The following is a 13,310-nucleotide window of genomic DNA, read 5'->3' as shown; positions in this document are numbered from 1 at the left end:
TACACAAGTTTAACCATACGGATATGTGGTTGGAAATAATTTTTTAGCTTCTTTCAGGGGGTCACTGTGGCCACAGAACTTGGGAGGTGAGAAAAAGGTCTATGCGAGGGTAAGATCTATGAACATTTGGATAGAATATATATATATAATCTTTCTCACCCTGGTGGTGTTCCCACCAGATGTCCTCAATGTTTAACTCCAATACAATTTGAATTAGGGACAGATTGGACGTGCACAGGTTTGGTCTATCGTAGGGTAGAATATAATAATAAACACCCCTGTTACTGTCATATGTACTTTGGCTGAATAAGCTATTATTGTGAAGGAAATTGGCACAGAATTGCTCTTTTTCCTCATTAGGGGAGTACATGGTTAGGAGAAGGTCTGTCACAGATACCCACTCATCTTCCTTCCCTGTCTGTGTATTTTGATTCAAATTCAAAAGTGAATAGGTTCTTTACCCGGCCATGCCAGAGTGTCTAAAAGCTGGGGGAAAAGATTACTCCTTCTCCCTTTTCTGGGATGTGTTGGTCCCACTGTTTTGACTTCTAGCGATTGATGGGTACTGCATAATAGTAAGAATTATATCTATTCAGTATTGGATGGCTGAACAGTGGTTCGGATTAAACTGAACAAAACAGTAACTAGAAAAAACTGTGATGAAAACTACATAAAACCTTTCAGTCTCATTTACAGGTTATCTGGATACAATATAATCTTTAAGGGCTAGACCCTGGTGGTATTGGATGAGCCCCATCTTTTTTTGAGAAAGCTTGTTCATAAATAAGGAGGCTTAACAAGGACATATCTGCTGTCATGCTATATCCCCTGTGCAGGCTGTAACTTAAGTCGATAATGTTGGTGTTTTGGGACTCAATGAGTCTTTGAACATGTGTGAAAATAAAAATGGCTAGGCCTATCAGTGTTGACATTTTGAGGTGCTATTGGGCATGTGCTGTTAACACTGTTCAACATTCGCCTGAGGTCGCTATGTGATCTTGCTTGTCTCTCAGCTGCTCCTCACATCCTCTCTGGTAGGTGATGCATCTGCTGGGACCTCTGTGATGCCCGCCAGAGACAAGACTATTTACATCAGTCACTTAGTGTATTCTGTGCTGTGTACCTTTGAGTAAGAACAGGCTAAAGGGAAACTTCCATCTGTATGAGATGTTTTCCATGCAGAGGTGGTAGATGACCTGGCAAAACTCCACAGCTCACAAGAGTGGACAGTGAGGTATCCTGAAAGAGTGTATAGGCAGTCTCTGAAGGTGACCGGTTCTTGTCGACAAGCTGCCAACAGGATTGCCTCCTTATCTTATTGGAAATATACTCTGGTGAGGACAGACGGAGTCAGGTTTTACTTCTGTTGGAATTCTGGGTACACCATGTGTGTATGAATCTTGGTATATGAGTTCTGACAGCGTTTTGTGGTGGCAAAGATGGTTTGGATATTGTCCTCCAAATATTTGGAGGATACTGCTTTTGGGATATGTTTTTAGCATAGCTTCCCTATGTAAAATGATGATGATGATGATTAGGCTTTGAGATTGCTTTGTTAATATCTTGGCATCATGCAAAGTTGTCACATCTTTGCAGGACTCTAGCAATAGCACCTGAATGTCTGCTTTGGATGTTGGCACCCATCATCTCAGAAGTCTCTCCCTGGCAGGCCATTTTATTGGCATCTTGCTCTTGGATTCATTTGTTTTTTTGTTTGTTGCACATGGACCATGTCAAGAGTAGAAGGTGGCTTTAACTTTTGATGTGACAAAGTCCCTATGCGTCCCTACATAGGTAGCCTAGCCAATTCACAAGCATCGTATTTGGCAATGGGAAAAATCTATCACCCTGCTGCTGCTGTAACAGTTGATCACTGATTCACTGCCGTACCAGGTTTAATGGTCTTTGGCCTTTAGTTATTTCCTTACTGGAGATGATGAACAAGTTACTTACCTTCAGTAACGCCTTATCTGGTAGAGACATTCCAGTTGCAGATTCCTTACCTTAGAATTTCCCCGAGACATCAGTCTGAATCCACAGATTTTTCTTGAGCAGTATCCCTGTGTGCTATCAGGTGGAGTCAGTGTTTCCGCTTCTGTTGTCAGCATCGTGCATGTCAGATATGATGTTGCGGGACCTACACAAACACCACCCCGGCGAGCTGATGTCTGTTTCTTATCATAACTTTCCACACCAGAAGCGCAGAGCCATGAAGAACACTGACCACTAGTGCATCGAAAATAGGGCCCTGAAAGGGACGTCCCTGTCCCTAGAAATCAGTTCACAGAGAGGGGAGGATGGGTGGGTAGATAAGGAATATGCAACTAGTATATGTCCCTACTAGATAACGCGTTACCGAAGGTAAGTAACTTGTTCATCTGATAGAGACTTCTAGTTGCAGATTCCTTAACATAGAATAGATACCCAAGCAATACGATCCCCAGAGGTGGGTCTGCAAACCAAGATCATACTAGGAAGTCCTGCAGGACCAAACAGGCAAACTACCCACCCCTTCAGACGTGGTGGTGGCGGTTTGTCTGCGTACCATGGCACAAATTTATTCCATTGACAGGCGTATACCATTTTGAAGGACTGACGCTCGGCTGCCAAGATAACGTTACAGCCTTTTGACTGAAGGCCAAAAGCTGTCAACTGCTGCTGCTCAATCTTCACACAAGAAGATAGAGACTGGACAGCTTTCAGTCGATGACCCTCCCCTGCTGCTGCAACAGAAGATCCTCTCAAAGGAGCAGTCTGATTGTAGGATCAATGGACATGCTCAATAGCTCGGGATATCAGACTCTCCATACCCAGTCCGGATTCACAAGGATTAATAGGGCCTGGTCGTTCTTGATCTTTTCTGAGAACTCTCGGCAGAAGTGGTATGGATGGAAAGGCATACCAGAGGCCTAAGCTCCACTTGAAACGAAAAGCGTTGTTGAGTGAGTGCCACCTTCGAAACTCTAACGTGCAAAACTGCTGACATTGCGCATTCTCTGCAGAGGCAAACAGATCTAACCAAGGCTCTCCCCACTGCTGAAACAGACCTTGCGCCACCTCTGGATGGAGCCGCCGTTCGTGATCGACCAGTTCATCTGCTCTGGCGTTCAGAGATCCCGCCAGGTGTTGAGCCACCAAGGAAATGCCCTGATGTTCCAGCCATGTCCAGAGGCGGTGAGCCTTCTGACAAAGGGTCCACAACCCCACTCCATCCTGCTTGTTGCAGTACCACATGGTGGTGGTATTGTCTGAACACCTGCACTACTTTCTCTTTGAGAGAGCGAAGGAATGCTTTTAATGCCAGTCGGATCGCCTTGAGCTTCAAAAGATTGATGTGGAGCCCAGACTCTGCCAGAGGCCAAATGCCTCTGATCTTCGCCTCTCCCATGTGGCCGTCCTATCCCAGGAGTGACACATCTGTCAGATCTCGCTGGGGAAGGGAGAGGGATCTGCCACTGACTTAATCACAGTTCAAAAGCCACCACTGCAGATCTTGCGTGGTTCTTTCAAGATCGGGACCATCTCGGAGAGATTCCCCTGATGCTGTGCCCAATGGAACTTGAGGTTCAACTGCAGAGCCTGCATATGCCATTGGGCACGTGTTACCAGCAGGATGCAGGAGGCCATGAGGCCCAGCAACCTTAGTAATTCTCACCAAAATCCAGGATAGATGCTGAAACATCGGTATCATAGCCTGAATATCCTGGACTCGCCGCGCGGGAGGATAAGCCCTAAACTGCATGGTGTCCAGAACAGCTCCGAAGAAAGGGAGCGGCTGAGGGGGAGTCAGGTGCAACTTCGGCACATTTATAGTGAACCCCGGCCATAGTGTGGAGAAATAGGCATCCTACAAGTCCAACGCTACCATCCAGTCTCCTGGGTCCAGGGCAGATAGAACCTGAGCCAGAGTGAGCATTTTGAAACTTCTCCTTCCAGAGTAAGAGTTTGAGGGACCGAAGGTCTAAGATAGGGCAGAGATCAGTTTCCTTTTTGGGCACCAGAAAGTAGCAGGCGTAACAACCACAACCTACTTCTGGCACAGGGGCCCTCTCCATGGCTCCCTTGGCCAAGAGAGCCTTAACCTCCTTGTGAAGAAGTGCCATGTGATCCTCTGTCATACAATCATAGGATGGTGGCATGGAGGAAGGGGTAGTCTTGAAGGGGCGGGAGTAGCGCAAAACCCACTTGTCTGACATGATGGACTGTCAGCAGGGCAGGTGATGGTGAATCCTGCCTCCAACTGGCCTTGGTGGGGAAGCATCAGACTAGGAAGCTTTGGAGGCTGCTGAGGGGGGAAGGGTGGAGGGGGGTGGAAGCAGGGGAATGGACCCCTGGCCCCCTGATCCACAAAGACATTGGATCCCACGTCTCCAGCCACACAGAGGATGGGCAGCATGCACAGCACGTGGCTGGAGGGGAACAGATGTGGTTAAGTACCCTTTCCCCTCCGTAGCCATGAAAGGGGTGAAAAACAGACTGAGGGGGGCAAGGGGCAGCTGCGAGGCCTAAGGACCTCGTCGTACCTGGGACTCCTTAAAGAGCTCAAGTGCAGTCTGGTTGTCTCCGAAAAGATGGACACCATCAAAGGGCATGTCCATAAGGGTGGATTGGACATCCTCCAAAAAAAAAAAGCCAGATGTCTTCAACCAGGTGTGGCACCTCAAGGCCACTGTCAACGCAACCAATCTGCCTAGTGAGTCAGTAGTATTCAGCCCGCATCGTATTGTGAACTTCGCTGCATCTCCTCCGTCAGCAATAGCGTGGCACCTGAGGGGGGGCCCCCGCAGACTCTGCGGAACATGAAAGTGCCCAAATACGAGGCGCATGGCCTCATAAAACTCAGAGTTGGGCCTGGAAACTGAAAGAGGCACAGAGTCGACCTAGATAGAGATTACAAGGACTGAGGTCTGAAACAATGACACTCCTTTTCCCCCCGTCACGTCGACCGACAGACAGGGTGAAGTCAAAGAACACTTGTTCTTCTTCAATTTATTTTTCTGCTTTGACTTACCTGACCGTCCCGAGGAATTGGAGTGGGGAGATGAACAATGGGGGCGATGCAGAGCCGAGTGCTGGGCCACAATGAGCTTTAGGGACCCCTCCCTCAAAGCTTTCATATTCATGGCCCGCGTCAAAGAACGGCTTCGGGTCATGGTTGTGCTCCAAACATCACAAGCACATGAGGTGCTGATCCGTCATGGACGCCGCACAATGGCAGAATCCGCATGACTTGAATCCGGTCTTGCGTGACAGCATCCTCAATGCACCAGGAGTGTTAGCACAAAAAAAATCTCCAACAAAAAGTTTTAAAAAAAAGACTAGTCAAAAAGTGAAGTGACTGAGGGGTAGCTCCTCTTTGGATGTGCGCTGGCTGGCGTGGAAAGAAAAGAACTGATGTCAGCATGCCCAGGTGGCACCTATATAGGTCCTGGAAAGTCATATCTGGTATGCACAACACCAACGACAGACGTGGAGCCGACTGATGCCACCTGACGGCTCTCAGAGGTACTGCTCGAAAAAAAAAAAAATCTCCAAGCTTCCTTGGCTTTGTTGATGAGAGAGGGGGCCACTGGTGGCCTTTGTAATCACTGCAGTCCTCCAGGTGACTTATGTGTAGCCATCACACACCAATTTGCAGCCTCTATCCCAGTCACCACAGGAACAATAACTGGGGGGGGGGGGGGGGGTGTATGTGTATATATCTCCTCACCAAACAGCATGCATGCTGACTGGCACCTGTATGCTGGGGGGTGCTCATAGAAACATTCATACCCGAGTGTATATGCATCCAAAGTCCTGTTCAACAAATCCAGCAGAACAAGAACACCACATTATACCAGTTACAACTACAATTGGGGAGAGATGGATAACTGCTGCAATATATCTAGATGCTGCTTAAGAGTGGTGGGAACAACAATATTTAATCAGTGTGCACACTGAATATGTTACATTCCAACATGGCGCCTCTGGTTTTGTGCCAGGTTGGTCTCTTTCGTGTTTGGTTGTACCAGAATGTTGAAGTACGAAAATTATTTTGCTCACTTAAAAAAAAAAAAAAAAAAAATGCGTGACTATTTGTTCATATTTGTTTACTTGTGGAATTCATTTTGCTGTGCAAGCAATGGGGGGGAGCACTGATAATCAAACCTGCGTATTTTAGTTTTGTTATGGGGGACACACGGTTTTGTGGCTCGAACTATTGCCAGAAGGTGGCGCCCACGTTTTACACTGTGCTAAGTCCTTCATGTTTTTTGTAATGTTAAGTATAGCATTATGTAAAGAAAATGGTGTCATGAACAAGGCTAAAATAGCTGAAACACATTGACTTTTGTAATATTGTACTGCCAATCTTTAACTGATAAAAAAAAACAAAAAAACACCAGAAGTGCAGTTCTTGTGGATTTGTGGGTGAGGAGGAACAAAAACCAAAGGTTACAGAGACGTTATTGTTAGGTTCTCAATTTACACACACAAAACCATAGAAATTCAGCTGTTAGTTATTTCAAGTAACTATAAGTCATGCCCTAAGGTAACTAACTCGTACCCCCGCCATGCACAGTTTTTTCATCAATAATTTAATTGCAAATGTTTTGGAGATATCAATGATGCCATACAAGATGTCTTAAAAGATGTAATAGGTTGGGTAGCTAGCTGTGCATGACGAGGGGCCGAGTTATAGTTACCTTACGGCACGAGTTATAGTTAGTTACTTCAAGCGACTATGACAGTTGAATTTCTATGATTTTGTGTGTGTAAACTCAGAACCTAACTGTAAACGTTCCTGTAACCTTTGTTTTTTTCAGTGAATTTCTAAGGTTTTTTTAAATGCTAATTCCTAACTATGATGTCCCTGTAACTTTTTTTTTTCCAGTGAATTTCTATGTTTTTTATAACGCAGCAGAGGGTTGGCTGAGTGGCCCCACTCCCTTCAAATTGTTTTCCAGGCCCCAAGGAAATGGTGGTCGCTGGGGTCCTAAACAAAACTGTGTGTGTGTGGGGGGGTGCGTCTGCCCGGGCATCCTCCAATATTTTTAATAAAGCCCCAGGCAGGTGGTGGTACCCGGAGGCCTTAGGAGCCTTAGGAGGGGGGTTGCGCGGCTCCCCTCCAATTAAAACCTGAATCCCCTTGACCCAAGGAAGTGACAGTCTCCGGTGCTCTAACTGGCCTTCGGGAGGCGGGCTACACAACGCCGGGTGTGCCCCTCCACCCCATCATTTATAGTTATATATATACCCCAGGATATGGCCCACCTGGGGGCTGAGTTTTAAAGAAGCATAGAAGACCGTGCTTTAAATGAAAACATTTTTGTTGCTGCATATTTTAGCAATCTTCGTGAATTGAAGCAAAAATTAAGGAAAAAAGCTTTTTTTCCCCCTGGCAGGATCCCTTGGGGACTCCGACACCAGGGATTGGTGGTCAGGGTAGGCCTATCCTCCCCCTTTCCTTTATTGTAGTTTTTTTGTTGGACTTGCCAGAGTCCCAAAATGGCTTCCAACACTTCTTGGTTGAAGTGTTGGCAGCCAGTCAGATTTCACACTGATACTGTCAGATATACGGAGGCTCCAGGTCTCTAAATATACAAATTTCTTTTAATATCTCCAAAACTGCTGAACGGATTTACACCAACTCACAAAAAGCAAGCTTTCTGGACCATGAGCTATCTCTCTGCCACATTTGTTGCAATTCTTACGGCAGGTCAAGCTGTAGTAGTGTCTAAACTCTATGGAAAATTGCATGGGTAAAATGAAGTTTGAGACCCCGCCCCCCCCACTTTTTTTTTCTCAGCCCCTACTTGACGAATCACCCCAAATCTTTTAAGACAGCAGCTAAACTGATGGGCCTACTAGTATTGAAATTTTCGTCAAACGGCGCCAAAGTAATTGGCAAAACAAAAAATGCTCTTCCTATGGAAACTAGGTCCTAGCTATAACGGACTACTGGCAACTGCCAGTAGGTTTTACACACACACATATACAAACATATATATATTAAAAAAAAATATATATATGTATAAATATATATATAGATACACACACAAACACCCCCCCCGGTTCTAACTATAACTGGTGACCGGCAGAAGGTTATAGTATATAAATATATATTTTCACTGAAAAACTAAAGGTTATATAGAGATGTTATAGTTAGGAAATAGAATTTTAAAAAAACTGAAATTCACTTAAAAAGGTCACAGGGACATTATAATTGGGTTCTGAATTTGTGCACACAAAACCATAGCGTCCCCGCTATGCAGTTTTTTCTCCAATAATCTGATTGCTAATGTTTCATTTACATTTTAATGACTTTATAGAAGTTGTCATAAGTGCTGTAATATCTGGGGTAAACAGCAGTCCATGGTGAGGGTGCAAGTTATAGTTACTTGAAATAATTTACTGTAACTTCTGAATTTCTAAGGTTTTGTGCGAGTAAATTCAGAGCATAACTATAACGACCCTGTAACCTTTCTTTTTTTAAGTGAATTGGTATGTTTCTTTTTCACATTCTAATTCCTAACTATAACGTCCCTGTAACCTTTGTATCTTTAAGTGAATTTGCATGTTTCTTTTTTACATTCTAATTCCTAACTATAACGTCCCTGTAACCTTTATTTTTTTCCAGTGAATTTGTATGTATATATATTTTTTTTAACATAAAGTAATTTTAATTTCTATACGTTATTCCAACCACTGCAGAGCCTTCGGCTGTGTGTGGCGGGGGTCGACCACAGGGCCCTGCCTACGGCCAACCTCCTATAACCATCCAACACTGCACGCTGCAGGCTAGGCCCTGAGGCCAACCCCCTATAACTACCCATTACGGGATGGAAGAGCATGAGAGAAAGTGAGAGATTGACAAAGAGAATTAGAGAAAAAGATTGAGAGAGAGAGAGAGAGAGAGGGTTTTTTTTAGGCTTTGATAAATTATATGGTCAGAATGAGATATTTCCGGACAATTAAAAAAAATAAAATGTATTTGTCAAGTAAAAAAGGTGAGATCACCTTTTGGCATGCACCTTAAATATTTGAAGTTGAAATTAATTAAAGGAGGCGGAATGACCACTGACACACTTGCAGTGTCAAGACATGACTAGATATTCAAATCGCTTTCTCTCTCTCTCTCTCTCTAGTCCATCCATATCCATGGCTCCACGAGGGGGGTGTGAGCCCCCCTTCCATTGTTAGAATTGAGCCACAGGGAGGTGGTTGGGCTTGGGGCACCATGCTGCACCCCCCCCCCCATATATTCTATTTATTGCCCCGGAGAGGTGGCGGTCCCGGGGGTGGGAGGACACACAGGCCCCTCGCTTTAATTTAAATGCATATGCCTCATGGAGGTGGCGGTCCCCGCGGCCCCAATGCACAATATATTATACTTTGCCCAGGGGAGGTGGCGGTCCCCGGGCTACCATAAATCCTAGGTGGGGGGGGGCCTCCTGTGACCCCTCCTTATTTCATCCCCCAATGCCCCTGGCCTGGCCCACCCAGGGACAAAGTAAAGGAAAAGCCCAGGAGACTGCATTTTATTTTTTTAAACCACTGAAAAATCGGAATTTTCCGATATATTGTGTGTTTTTTTGTGGGACTCTGCTAAATCAGAGTTCCAAAATGGATGCCAACACTTCCTTGTTGAAGTGTAGGTAGCCAATCAGATATCAGTACGAAGACAGTTGGATCTGTGTCCCTATTTATCTATATCTTTTGACCTTTAATAGCTCTAAAACTACTGAACAGATGTACACCAAATAGGCGTGTCTAAAAAAATGAATGGGGAAACGCATTTTGGGACCCCACCATTTTCTCTGAACCCCCGTGCAACGGATCACCCCGAAACTTTCAAGACAGCAGCTGAACCGACTAAAGTATAACTTGAAAATGTCATATTCATCAAGCGGCGCCAGAGTTATTGGCAAAACCAAAAATGATCTTCCTATGGAAACTAGGTCCTAACTATAACTACATACTGGCGACCACATCTGATCGTGGCATGTTCCGCTGCAGATTCACATGCTATGCATAGTCCTGCCATCTAGTGTTACAAGCTGTTTTTCCTCGAAGAAGTGTTTTCAAATCACGGGTGACTCCTCCTCTTTGGCTCCATTGAGCACGGGCATCAACTCCATGTTAGATTGTTTCCCGCAGAGGGTAAGGTAGGAGTGATAGAGTATAAAGAAAAGAGATGTCCATGCAAGTGGAATAGAAATATATATACATATGTACAAAAAAATGTTTTAACTTAAATGGCTACAGGCTCCCGGGGAGGGCGCATGTGAATCTGCAGTGGAACATGCCACGAACAGATGTACACTGGGTAAGTGACATTTTCCGTTCAATGGCATGTGTAGCTGCAGATACACATGCTATGCGTAGATTACAGAGCAGTTTTGCCTCCCATAAGTGGTGGTCAGTCTGTAGGAGTTGAAGTTGTTTGAAATAGTGTTCTTAGCAACACAACAGGCCACACCAGGACAGGCTGTACTAACACATCTACACGGTAATGCTTGGTAAATGTATGGGGTGTTGACCAAGTGGCTGCTTTACAGATTTCTGTCATTGGTATATTTCCTAAAAATGGCATTGTTGCTCCTTTTTCCCTGGTGGAATGTGCTTTTGGTGTTACTAATAGCTGCCTTTTAGCTTTTAGGTAACATGTTTGGATGCATTTTACTATCCATCTAGCTAGTCCTTGTTTTGAGATAGGATTACCAGTATGTGGTTTCGGGAACGCCACAAATAACTGTTTGGTTTTCCTAAATGATTTAGTTCTATCAATGTAATACATTATAGCTCTTTCAATGTCCAATGTATGCAACGCTCTTTCTGCTACAGAGTCTGGCTGTGAGAAGACGTCTGGGAGTTCCACTGTTTGATTGATATGAAGCGTCGATATCACCTTTGGTAGAAATTTTGGGTTTGTCAGAAGTACCACTTTATATTTGAGTACTTGGATGAAGGGTTGTTGAATAGTGAAAGCTTGGATTTCACTAACTCGTCGTAATGAAGTAATTGCAACTAGGCATGCAACTTTCCATTTTAAGTATTGAATCTGACATGAATGCATAGGTTCAAATGGTGGACCCATGAGTCGTGTGAGTACAATATTTAGATTTCACGAAGGCACTGGGGGTGTTCTTGGTGGTATGATGCGTTTTAGTTCTTCCATGAAGGCTTTGATAACAGGGACTCTAAATAGAGAGGTGTGTTGTATATTTTGCAAATACGCTGAAATAGCAGTGAGATGCATTTTGATGGACGAGAAGGCTAAATTTGCTTTTTGCAGATGAAGCAAGTAACCTACAATGTCTTGTATTGATGCTGAAAGAGGGGCAATCTGTTTAGTTTGACGGTAAAACACAAACCTTTTCCATTTGTTTGCATAACACTGCCTGGTAGTGGGTTTTCTAGCTTGTTTAATTACTTCCATACACTCTGTTGGAAGATGTAGATATCCAAACTCTAAGAGTTCAGGAGCCAAATCGCTAGATTGAGTATTGCTGGATCTGGATGCCTGATCTGTTGTGTGTTTTGTGTTAACAGATCTGGTCTGTTGGGGAGTTTGATGTGTGGTACTACTGACAGATCTAATAGTGTTGTGTACCAGGGTTGACCTGCCCACTTTGGTGCTATAAGTATGAGTCTGAGTTTGTTTTGACGCAGTTTGTTGACTAGAAATGGAATGAGAGGGGAGAAAAGCGTAAGCAAATATCCCTGACCAAATCATCCATAGAGCCTTGCCCTTGGACAGAGGATGTGGGAACCTGGATGCGAAGTTTCGGCATTTTGCGTTTTCGCTGGTGGCAAATAGGTCTATGTCTGGGGTTCCCTAGTGATAAAAGTATGTGTGAAGCACTTGGGGATGAATTTCCCACTCGTTTGTTGATGATCTCGGCTGAGAACATCTGCCAATTGGTTGTGTATCCCAGGAATGTATTGTGCTACCAGGTGAATGTTGTTGTAGATTGCCCAATGCCAAATCTTTTGTGCTAGAAGGGACAGTTGCGATGAGTGGGTCCCTCCTTTTTTGTTTAGGTAATACATTGTAGTCATGTTGTCTGTTTTGATCAGAATGTGTTTGTGAACGAGAAGAGATTGAAAGGCTGAGTGCTAGGAATACGACTAGCAATTCTAGGTGATTTATGTGAAGTTGTTTGTGTTTGGTGTCCCATCGTCCTTGAATGTTGTGATTGTTGAGGTGTTCTCCCCATCCAATCATTGATGCATCTGTTGTAAGTGTGGTTTGAGGCACAGGGTCTTGAAATGGCTGCCCTTTGTTTAAATTTGTAGAATTCCACCACTGAAGTAATATGCATGTTTGGCGGTCTATTAACACTAGATCTTAAAGTTGACCGTGTGCCTGTGACCATTGTTTTGCAAGGCACTGTTGTAAGGACCCCATGTTTAATCTTGTATTTGGGACAATGGCGATGCATGATGCCATCATGCCCAACAGTTTATTTACAAATTTGACTGTGTAGTGTTGGTTTGATTGAATTTGTGCTAATACACTGTGGAATGTTTGTACCCTTTGTGGACTTGGGCTTGCAAGTGCTGTTTGCGTATTTAGTGTGGCTCCTAAATACTGCTGAATTTGAGCAGGTTGCAAGTGGGATTTTTGGTAGTTTATAGCAAACCCTAGAGTGTGTAGGGTTTGTATTACATAATGTGTATGGTTTTGACACTGTGTATGACTGTTGGATTTTATTAGCCAATCGTCCAGATATGGAAAGACATGGATGTGTTGCCTTCTTAGGTAGGCTGCAACTACCGCAAGGCATTTTGTAAATACTCTGGGAGCTGTTGTTATCCCGAAGGGTAACACTTTGAGCTGGTAATGTTTTCCCCGTATTACAAACCTGAGATATTTTCTGTGCGCTGGATGGATGGGTATGTGAAAATACGCATCCTTGAGGTCTAGTGTTGCCATGAAATCTTGTTGTAGCAGTGGGACTACATCCTGTATTGTTACCATGTGAAAGTGTTCTGATAGGATGTAAAGATTGAGAGTTCAGAGATCTAGTATTGGTCTCAAGGTTCCATCTTTTTTGGGAATAAGGAAGGACAGGGAGTAAAACCCCTGTTCCTATCTGATCTTGGCTTGTTTGAGTAATAGTGACTGTATGTCTTCTTGCAACATGGTGATGTGTTGGGAGGAGAGTTTGTGTGGTTTTGGAGGTATATTTGGGGGAATGTGTGTGAATTCTATGCAGTAACCATTGCGGATAACAGACACCACCCAGTTGTCTGTTGTAATGGGTAACCAATTTCTGTGGAACGTTTGCAGTCTTCCTCCCATAGGTGAAGTATGATGAGGGAAG

Source organism: Pleurodeles waltl, chromosome 8 (assembly GCF_031143425.1).
Source record: "Pleurodeles waltl isolate 20211129_DDA chromosome 8, aPleWal1.hap1.20221129, whole genome shotgun sequence".
Classification (NCBI taxonomy): domain Eukaryota; kingdom Metazoa; phylum Chordata; class Amphibia; order Caudata; family Salamandridae; genus Pleurodeles; species Pleurodeles waltl.
The sequence above is the reverse complement of the archived record's forward strand: the minus strand, read 5'-3'. Positions refer to the sequence as shown.